This window comes from Aythya fuligula, chromosome 3, assembly GCF_009819795.1.
Source record: "Aythya fuligula isolate bAytFul2 chromosome 3, bAytFul2.pri, whole genome shotgun sequence".
Lineage (NCBI taxonomy): Eukaryota > Metazoa > Chordata > Aves > Anseriformes > Anatidae > Aythya > Aythya fuligula.
In genome coordinates this window covers 57,948,406-57,960,004 of record NC_045561.1, presented here as the reverse complement: position 1 = coordinate 57,960,004, position 11,599 = coordinate 57,948,406, and positions in this window count along the sequence as shown.

Sequence of the window (11,599 nt, the reverse complement as noted above, 5' to 3'; positions counted from 1 at the left end):
AAGGAGGCAGGGATTATGGCATCTCTGGATGTGAAACTGCTGTCAGGTTAAGGTTGCAAAAACCCAGCCACAACACAACAACATGTGCCACAACTTGCCACAAGTTTGGGACATGCCTGGAGCTGGGCTCAGAGACTCCTTCAGGAAACAACGGGAATATCAGCTGCCACAAGGATCATGGGCTTGGATAAAACTTTTATTAACTACACTTTGAAATCTGCTGATGAGATTTAGAGAGACTGCTGCATGGATTCACCCCTGGCCAACAGGAGCATGACACCCTCTGGTCCCGCAGCCACTCTTGGCTCGTGCGCCCAGTGGTGTTTTGGCAGGATTTGGGAGGCAGCTGGGGTCTGTAGAGAGATCTGGGCAGTTTTCATACCTGCTATGTGTGATAAATGATGGCTTTGCTCCATTTCCCTTTTACCTTCACATACAGAGTACTCTGTCTGTTTCACCTGACTGTCTTTTATGCTGGTATTTGCAGTATAAAATAATTCAGGTGAAATAAAAAATGCAAAGCCTACAGGAGAGACTACAGTATACATCTCCTTTGTAATGGATGTGTGCAGACTGCATAAAATGTCTGCCACTGAACCCTGTCAGTGTCCTGAGAAATTTAGTAAATGCCCTTTGCTGGCTCAAGACCAGAGTCAGTGGCTGAGATCCCAGTTTGGGAGCCCACTTTCCTGGCAGTCCTGAGAGTGGTGAGGGTGTAAAGAACTCCAGAACACACCAACAGCCCCTCTTGGTCATGATTTGCTCAGATCAGCCAGGTGTGCAACCACATTTAATACACAAACGGCTCCTCTGATGCAATCACTTGTGCCACCTGAGGTCTCAGTTACAACCAAGGCCCAGGTCTGCTTGAGCACTTTGCTTTCCCCAGCTATCCTCACCTTCCTCCCCCATCTCTGGGTGCCGAAACTTGTCTTGTGGGAAGCAGGGAGCAGGAATGGAGAGGGAGAGGAGCAGTAGGGCCCCCAGCCACAGCCAGAGCTGGAAAGGCAACTCTGCGAGCTCCACACCCAAAGGGACAAACCTGGCCTGAGAGGGGCAGGGAGGCACAGTTTGCTGTCACGCAAAAGTGGGTGAGAGAGGCCACAAACACTGCCCAGGAGTGTTTTAATTTTCTGTCAGAGAGCACCAGGCTGGCATGAGAGCTGCGGCTGGGGGTAGGACGTCAGCCACTTGGAAAGACTGAGCGTGCAGCCTGGGCCGAGGTTTGGATGCAAACCTGCGGTGCCAGAGCCAGCGCCAAGGCAGAGCCGGGGCCAGACGGGACATAGGCATGTCCGCGTGGACAGAGCCGTGGTTGGTGAAGTGGTGGCAGTCCCCATGGCCCGGTGTTTTCCTAGCTAATATTTAGCTGAGAAGCCTCCAAGGAAAACCCACAGGGCACTGGTGCTGGTGATTCAATAAGTGTCATTCTTCCCTCTGAGTCAGTGCGCAGCCATTTCCCATAAACGGGGTTAAGTGCTCGACGGCTGGGGAGAGACATCTTCTAGGCCAGACGCGAAAAACAGAAGTCCTGAACAGTAGTGTGAAAAGCATTTGTAACTACAGCAAAGTAAAGGGATTTTCCTAGTTCAGTATAAACAAATGGGTTCGCTTCTGCACATTTGGTGAGAGCAGTATCAGGCCCATTTTCCATGGAGAGCACGCCAGCTTTAGAGCAAAGCTAGCCCTGGTTTAGGGTGAAAATGACTTTTTTATTATGTACGAACAAGGTGATATTTTTGTCTGGGTTTTGTCCTGCTTTGAGGGATCCGAGGTCAGGCAGTGAAGGCGAGCATTTCCACCGCAGGCACGCAGGAGGCCACAGTGAGGGAGAGGCACCTCCACGAGACACTGCCGCAGGGTACAATCCCCTGCTTGAGACGATGCCTCAGTAAATGCCACTGAGCCAGCATGCCGAGGTCCCCAGCACGCATGGCCACCCTGGGCTCCCCATTTCACCCGCCTGCAGTTGGGCTGGGGAGGAAGGGTTGTGCTGGAGTTGCCAGCAGTCCCTGGGAGAGGTTGATGAGCAAAAGCTACAGCACAGCCCTTGGTTGAAGCTGTCCTTAGAGATTCCTCCCAATGGGAAAATTAATAATTTTAGGGTGGGGTTTAGGAAAAAAAAAAAAAAAAAAAAAAAAAGTATAAATAATAATAGTGAAAAAATTTCATGCTGCACACCAAGCTGGGGTGAACCCCTGGAGGGCTCTGGGCTGTTTGCGATTGGTGGCTTTGGAAAAACAAGCCAAAGAGCACTGCCTGTCACACCCAGGAGCCATAGGCTGGTTTTACAGGATAAGGTTTCCTGAACTTTGTTCAGCTGGCTTAACACAGTCCAAGCAGTCTTGAGCCCTTTGCTGCCAGATCACTCCACCCATGCTTGGACAAGTCTTCTCCGTCCTTCCCTTGTCCAACCATCTGCAGGTTTTTGTTTGACCCATGTTCTCCCAGCTTGCCCTGTGCGTCCTTACAGTATCCTGACTGCCTGTTTCCAGACTGCTCTGTGGTGCTTCACACACCTCAGAGGCTTCCTCTGCTGCCTCCAGGGTCCCCACAAAGGTGATGGACCAGCAGAGACTGGTTCACCATTATCTTCTGGACTTCAGCTGGCATAGGATCTGCAGTCCTGCAGAGATTCAAACTCTCCAGCCACGAGCTCCAGTCAAAATTAGCACAGGTTCTCAGCCCCTCTGGAAATCAGGTACTTTGCTTTCTCCCTGCAGCCCAAATGCCACAGTTCCCTTCTTTTCATCTCACATTAAACAGAAGCTTAGACACCCTCATTGACATTTTTCAAAAAGTTTTAAGGTTTAAGGTTTGAAGGTTTACATTTAGTGAGAATTTCTGCTCTCATTTCCTGCAAAGGAAGTCTTGGACAGCCACACTGGAGAGCTTGAAAGAAACTGGTTTGCTTAGACAGCCTGATTGTTCGGTTGCAGGCGGTCATTAGAACTCATTGTTCATCAGATTATTTCTTCCTGTTGGGCTTTATTTAATTGCTATTTGGTTTCACCCCTGAGTGTGCTTAAAGGAGTTTTTAAAAGAGCAGGAAAAAAGTCTCAATTGCACAAAGTTGTTGTTTCTCCCAGCGGGCATGCTTCAGCCAGGGTGCAGTTCAGGGTTAAGACTCCTAAATCGAAGTGCCTGCATGTGAAGTAGGTGCCTGGATTCCCATCAGAGCTGTAGCTCGGAGGCTGACTCAGCTTACTGTAAACATCTTTGGGCTGCTCAGCCAAAGCACCACGCAAGCTCCGCTCATGCTGAGGGTAGGGTCCAGAGCAGGCATTTTTGGTGCTTTGGGGTATCCCCTTGCTGCGTCTGAGCATGGAGCTGATTGCCTGCCCTGCGTGCTGAGCGCAGCTGGTGGGACTCTGTGGGGTGAGCAGGGGGACAGCCCCAGACACCCACGCCTCCCCCTGTTCCCGGCCCAACTGCCATAAAACTGCCTTCACCGTGCAACAGCAGTAACACGCTTGGCACACTTGGGGTTTGGAGAGCTGAATTCACCCTCTGACATTGTATGAGCAATCATCTGCCACTGTGATTTATTATTTTCAGATGTGATGCCTCTACCGTTTTGTCAAGAAAACTCACCCTCTGACAAGTTTTGTTTCTCTTTCTTTCCCTGGTTGTGCTGTGACACAGCTGTGTCTTTTCTCTGTGATCTGTTTACGTTGCACTGCAGTGCTGACAGGACGGGGTACTGGGGAACAGCACATTTGTGATTTGCTTGCCACTTGCAAAAGGGAGCTCATTTCTTACACATGTTTTGAGGAAAGGTAGAGTTTTGTTGAAGTCATGAGTCCTTTACCAGGTAACAGAAATTGCTTCTGAACAGAGAGGTACTAAGGAGGAGCTGCTGATGGGTCTTGGTCTCCCCCTTCCATACTTCCAACAAGAAGAGAGCTATCAAAGGCAAATGCCTAATTACTCTGTGAAGTATTAAACAACTACCCACATCCAAACATTTACACTAATGAGTACATTCTCAAAATTTCTTGATTAAAACATCTTTTCCCCAATTACAAGCTCAAAATTCTCCAAGCTGAACTTGAAAATATAACATGGGTTCAGATGAGAGAGGTGGGAGACTAAGGAGACACTTCTAAAAGAAATAATTCTTGATGGAGAGATGCTGAGAGCCATCCTCTGCCTGCCCTTCCCTTTTGCTCTGATCCACCTTTCCCATTACAGCACAGGGATGTTTCTTTGAGGAGAAATTGCACACCTCTGCAGCATGTGGCCCAGGTGGCTCTAGGGATGTGAATGCAATCAGCACATCAGGTGACTGTTGGGATCATGCTCATAAATGCATATTCATACATCCAAAACCATTGCATTTCATTTCAGGTTTCGTAGACCTAGAATTACAGCTTAGATTAATAGGTTTGTTTGGGGGGGGGGGGGGGGGGGGTGAGTTGGTGGTGGTTTTTTGTTTGTTTGTTTTGTTTTGTTTTGTTTGTTATACGTTTGACTAAGCAGCAATGGTACCTTTGGGAAGAGGTGCAAGCAATCAGAAAATACTTGTACAGTTTAAGACAGCTCGTGAAATCAGAAGCGCTGGCAAGAAGCACAAACACAGTGAATTCACTGGGGGAAAGAAAGGACGTTTCTGGAGCATCACTCCGACAGCAGTAAAATCCCCATAAATGCAACCAAAGTTTCATAGCCTGTTGTTTCCAAGATCAATGCTACCAAAGCCCACGGGCAGCAGCTAGACACTGTATGCATCTGTCATGGCTGTGGCAGGACAGTGCCTTAGAAACCGGCTTCCCATAAAGTAGCTGCACAAACACTGCACTCTGGGGTCCCTTTCAGCCAGCCTCATGAACAGCAGGCGGAGGAACGTGTTTACGAGCAAAAACGTGTTACAGCAGCTGAGTGTGTATATATGAAACAGTGACACAAACAGGTAAATAGCCATTACCTTTGACATTTGGCTCCATAAAGACCTTTCTAAACAGCCCATAGCTCCCTTTGAATAAAAAATAAACTATTATTAAAAAAAAAAAAAAAAGGAGCAAACAAGGCTGAGTGCTGATGATATCTGCCCTTTATAAAAGATATTTATTTAGTTCATGCCTCAGGTAAATTGCACAACATCCCTCATTGTTTTATAGTAAATAAGTCATCATGGTTATGACATTTCCATTTTGCAACACCACAGAAGTGATTGTTTAATAGGAAGTAATGGGATATTTCACTTCCATTTGCAGCACAATGTGCCATCACTGATTTTACAACACACTGACTTCAGGTATATTTTCCTTGTTTAGAAGGGGGGAAAAAAGAACTCAACTTGGCTCAAAATCTGCATTGGCTCCTTGATTTGGAAAAAATGCCTAAGGGGGACTTGGCTGAGATTACCAGTCCTTTTCCATTTGTGACATTGCACAAACCTGGATCTTGATCCAGAGCTGAAATCCTCATAGTTATCAGCAACGTGCTGACTGTCTCTGCTAGAGCCAGGCTTTCTGCCACAGGTGATGGCAGTGGTAAATGACTCTACAATGCTTTGTTGTGTTCTCTATCATTCCTTTCTGTCCTGGAAATACTCGGTCTTGCAGCAGGTCCTCAGGGCACCAGGCCAGCAAGACTTGATTTAACCTTCAGTGTCTAAAACAACGCAAACTTCACAAAACATCTACTTATACTAACACGATCCTTCACTTAAAAAAAAAAACAAAAAAAAAAAAAAAAAAAAAAAGTGAGAAAAAAAAAAAAAGTTATGGGGTCTTAGTTACCTACCAGAATTTCTTTAGCAAAATTAAACACAATAAAGAGTCCAGGGGATAGGGAAGGAAATGTGCTCCACTTCCATCATACTGGCAGAATTTATACAATTTATACTCTCACAGACATCTCCCACAGCAAACCTACCTTGCACTGATGCTGAATTTTATCAGGCAGTTCATCTCTGATGCTACATAAGACAGCTTTTGCTTCTGCTCTTTTTAGTAGAAGTTACTGTTGTGCACCTCCATCCTCCATTTGGCCACCAGTGAGGAGGAACCTTTATGAGTAAATTCTCACAACTGCTTTTTCTGACTCTAAATTTTAGTACCATAAAGTAAGCCTTAAGCAAACTGTCCTAAGGATGGCCATGGGCACTCAGGTCCCTTTGCCCAGGAGGCATAGCCATGCAAGCTGTATGATGCCATGCTGTGGATAACAGAGATGGAGCCAAGTGTCCTCTCCTAAGCCTGATCTGATAGATAGGATTAGAAAAATCAGTGAGTATGTTAATAAGATAACAGATTTCTCCCATGGCAATGCATTAAACATTGAGGCACTCATCAGAGCTTGTCTGACAGCTCAGCATATATTGGAACCAGAATAAACTTCATTAAACCATCATGCATCCAAGCTCTGGTGCTGAGTTTCCTGTTGATGTAGAAGTCACAAGTTTCTCCTGCTACTGTAATTGCAATTTTCTCCTTTAAATATGCAGAAAAGAGTCATAACTCCCTTGTGTAATCACCTGTTACAACGTTTACACTGCCGCTACAACCATCAGTGTAATTTATGAAACATCATCACTAGGTCTGACAAAGATAGATTGGTAGATAGTGGATGACTTTGGAAAAGCAAAGGTAACACGGATACATGACATGTTTAAAACATACACTTGACATTTCTTCAACAACATGAACCTGGGGCTAAAAATCATAAATGTGTCATATGAGACTTCAGCTCTGTATTATTTTCTGATGATATCTGTAAATGAAAGATAAAATATGTTTTATTACCATGTGAGTACAACCTTCTAAAATGCCCCAGTTCAATAACAAACTAGGAACCATTTTTGTAGGTGAAAAATTGCATGAACATGTAGAAGTCTCAGTAAAAACATGTTTCCAGAATAAATATTGTTGTGCAACTCTTTATTTAGTTATAAAATGTTTTCAATTTTTTAATTAAGTTCTTATCTAAACTACATTTTTAGACAACAGTTATACACTACAGAGTTTATTCTAAAATGAAAATTTTATGGATTTACCTGCACAAAACCTGCATGAAATAAAAATAGACCAAAGATTTTGATTGCTTAGACTTTTTGAAGGGGTTCAGAAGGTGAAACTGTACTTATAATATGAACAAAGTGATTATGATATTTTTCTATTGGGAAGACAATTAGGACAAAGTCAGTTTCTGAATCATTAAAATCTCACAGAGGGAACTTCAAGCTATTTTACAAGCTACTTTCCAAAAGAAAAACTGAGTAAGTTTTTCAGTATAAGCTGCTTGAGACATATGCAATACCTTGCATCCCCAGTTCTAAAGTCCTTCCCCATACAAAGTAATTTACTATATGCGTAAGACCCCTAAAATCAGGTCATGACCAAAGGGTGTTTCACTGAATACGAATTTTCAGCAGCTTCATTTCCAGAGGGGATAGGTGGGCACTGGCGGTGCATGGAAACATGGGTGGCTGCCCAGGGATGAAGGCCTGGGAACGGTATTGTTTTGCTTTCAGCAGAACTGTTTGGGCCTCGTGACTCACCAAAGGACTATTTTATGGCTCAATGTCTGTCCACATTTCTTAAATATATTCTACATTCAGCACGAACTAGAATAGGCACAGAAGCAACTTACCATAGAAATGATGAGTGCTGCAAGCTCAAAGTAGAAGAAAAGTATTTTTAATCATGCCAAATCCTGCCTACAGCTCCAGAGTTTACCTAAGTTCAAGCTAAAATGAGGCTCTCAAACCCTTGATGAGGAATAAAATAACCTGCAGGAAAAAAAGCCTTCCACAGGCAACTTTTTAACTAGTTAATTCAGAGGCTTGGAAGGGACAAGAGCAATAGCCCCTTGCAGATGACATCATGGGCAGGATTTTGATAGGTACCAAAAATTTTGGGGAAGGAGTTGGGAGTGCAGGAACATTGGTGAGAAGATGTCCATGAGAAGAGGAAAGCAGGAGCAGCCAGCAGCAGGGGAAGGTGGGCTGGCTTCTCGAGTGAGGGCACTATTGACTATCAAGTCAGATGGTGATTAAATGACATTTAATCAACAGTTGCTGGTTGCTGAGCAGAGAACAATTACCCTAGAAATCTATAGTTTTATTTAAGCATGCATCAGGAGGTGAAGTTAATTCTTCTTATAGAGAAAATCAGTGCAGTTTTTTTTTAAACAGCTCAGGAAAAGCAAGATAGCATGGTGTCCAGAAATGTGACAGGGGACAGTCACTGAAGAACTAGCTCATTAAACATGTTTTATATAAGCACACACATGTATATAAATGTACATACATATAGTTCTGGTTTTACACCTTCTTGAAGCATTTCTGCATCACACTAATCGTTGTGTTGCAGTACCCTCTATTGCAAAAATGATCTCCAACATTACAATGACATGTCAACCACATTACAGAATACAGTTATAATTTAGCCTTGGGTTTCGTGATTAATTAAAAATAATTAATCAGACACTGCAAAATTAAAAAGCAAGGAAAGCAACATAATAATAGTAATAGTAATAATAAATGTTATTCCTGCCATCCAGTTCAGGGGGGTCCCAAAAGCTTGGGAAGGGAATGAAGTAACACCTACTATTTTTTTCCCCAACACATCAGTCCAGAGAGTCCTCAAAACAAAACCAAAAGGTTTCATGCTATTGAATGCCTTGGGAGATAACAAAGCTTGAGCTACCTGACAGCAGCTTGTACCATTGGCAGAAAACCTGCAGCTACTCCGTGTGACTTGCTTTCTGGGTATTCATAAACTGCTCATTTTATGGAGTCTTATTGAAATACGAGGCTGTAGCTCATTGAGGAAACCCATTGTTTTGCTGTTTCTGAGGCTCTATAATGAATGAAACATGCCTGGTGGTCTCCATCACTCCAGACCGTGTGTCCATGTAGCATCTCCACACAGTGGAGTTGTGGGGTCTGAGTTAAGTCCCTGGGAGAGGTAGGGAGAGAGGGGGCAGCTCTCGTATTTCCCAGCAGGTAACCAGGGTCTGTAGGGAAACATGGCAATGCGTTCCTCTATTTGAAAGCCCTCAGCAGGGAGCAACTGTTTAGGGCTGACGGTGTGCGAACAAATACACAACTCACGCTGTTGTTGTGAACTCAGGAAATGAGAGAAAGGGAGTTCTGAAGCTAATGCATCCTTTCCTCATGTCCAAGACAGAGTGAATGGGAATTTAATCTACATGTGTTCACTCAGAAGTGATCACAGAAGTAATTGAATTAAGCAGACAAACAGCAATGACAGCCCCCTGAGCCTAAACATGTCTTGTTCAAAGAACAAGTGCTGGCAATGCATGAGCTGTGATAAAACTGATTAGGCTGCTGTCTGGGAGAAAATTGGTCTTTTTTTGTTGATGTTATATTGACCAGATCCTCTGAGTCTATTAATTCCTTAGAGTTGTGCTTGGGTAACACTTAGAGCACTGCAGGACGTATTCTTTGAGGAATAACCTAAGTGAAGCCACAGATGCAACACATGCGGAGATAAATGAAACAGAAATTGGAGTCACACAGATAGGTTCTGTTCCTTCTATCATAAATCAGGTGAAAATCATTAACTAGTTCTCAGAGCAAAACAAAAGCAGAAAGCCCAAGGATGTGGGTGGGGGAAGAGGTGATTTTTGTAAGCTCTTTTGTTTTGCACCCTGGGGGCTGGGCAGGAGAGCTGCAGCATAGTGCTGCATGCTTTGGCTGGCAAAAGACTCTGCAGCTAGTTTGTTCCACTTTTCATTTGGGAACAATTAAGTTTCGATTATTTGCTTTCATTTCCTGAAAGCTCCAAACAGCCACCAAAGATGAGTTATAATGAGTGTAACCTCCAAATAGGTGTCTGAGAGAAGCATAGCAGGGACATCCTGAAGACTGTCACCAGATTGAAAAGATCACGGTCCTCCTCCTGTCTGTCTGCAGTGTTTTTGTAGTCCTCAGGAGCCTTGCAAGCAGTATCCAAACTACACAAACGCTGTGTCACTTTTCCTTCCTGTTTACATGGAAGTATACATTTGTACAGATAAACTTAGAGCAGCTGATTATTGTTTTACTGACCTCCAGTGAGAGGGAGGGAACATCTGGACAACTATAATGTTAACCTTAGCTGCCATTGCTGAGAAAGCAGAGAGGTTTTAAAACAATCTTCAGAAAGCCAGAGGACAGAAACTGGCTTTGTCTTGCAGGCAGCAGCTTTCCAAGCAGTGTGTGCTACAAGCAGCTCTGTGAGACCGCAAATGAAAAACCAAGCAGAGCTTGTTGCATGCTAGAGGGCAGAGCGAGGCTCTGGAGGACACAGAAGATGTGCACAGAGGTTCAGGAGAAGCACCCAGAGCACACCAACCTCAGGCCAAGCAGTACATCCATCCCCTGCTTTCTTCTTCCCAGTAACCCTTCAGAGGAGCAGATGCAAGAAAACAAGATTTCTTTGCCATCAGAGCGAAGCCAGATCTGGATTTTCAAACACAGCTCAGTGATACAGGAATAAAGGTGCCTCTGTTTTTCAACAGGGCTTGTTCAAAGTTACCTGGGAGCTTTGGAAATCCCAGCCCACTTGCCTCAACTACTCGTATGGCCTTCATGACTGCACCATCTGAGCACAACACTGCTGTTATCGCATTAATCTTCCCAGCACCTCTGCTGAGCAGCACAGCTGTAACAGCTCTGCTTTATAGCAAGCAGTGAACAGCAACAGAGACCAAAGGCTAGAGCCACAAAAAGACTTAGGCGTTTTGTTGCCCATATGAAAAGTAACACAGATCTGGCAGCATGTACAGCATGAGTGTATATACTCACCCCCTGCTTTTACAGTATGTGGGTATGTATTTTTGTTCTCCTCCTGACATCATTTCACCATAATGATTCTTTTATTTCTCCCTATTATTTCACACCATTTATTTTTCCAGGAAGATCCTTCTTTCTTCATTTTGTTAAGCTAAGCAAGTCACTTGCTCTCATTCCCCATGTGGATGATAGAGTTCCCATTCCCTTTATCACCCTTACAGCCTTTCACCACATCTGTTCCAGTTTATCTTTTTTCACAGCTGATCAGAGCTGGAAGCAATTTTCTAAACAAAAATGTACATAAAGCCTTGCACAGCAGTGCTAATGCTTCCCATCTCTACTGAGAAGATGTTGTCTGTCTCATCTTAAAGCCTGACTAGATCTTTTTAGTCCACGTTTTGTCTGCAGCTGGAAGCTCTCCTGCAGCTGGGCTCAGCTGCTTTGACTGCTTGAGAGGCAAAAAGATGCAAACCTGTCTTGTGCCTCACTTCTTGATTTACTTGTAGCAGTCCCATGATGAGTACTTACTTCATACTTACCTTTTGGGGCTTTGCCCACTGAGGTCTTTTGTGAAATATGTCTGTGGGCACCATGGGAAGGAAAGGGAGGGCAAAGTAGCTGCTGTTGCCTTTTGCAGGACACTCCCCCCCACCCCCAGATGTGATTATGACCTACCTCATTTTTTCTGTTGAATTCAGGCCAAGGAAACCTATCTTACAAATCACCAGGAGCCCAAAATAGCAAAGAGGTTCAAAGCTGTTTTCCCGAGGTCCGAAACTTTTGCTTGTAGCCATCTGTTCTGGAGGCACAGGAGATTTTCTGAGGGTGCAGAGACATAACAGTTCCTTTGAT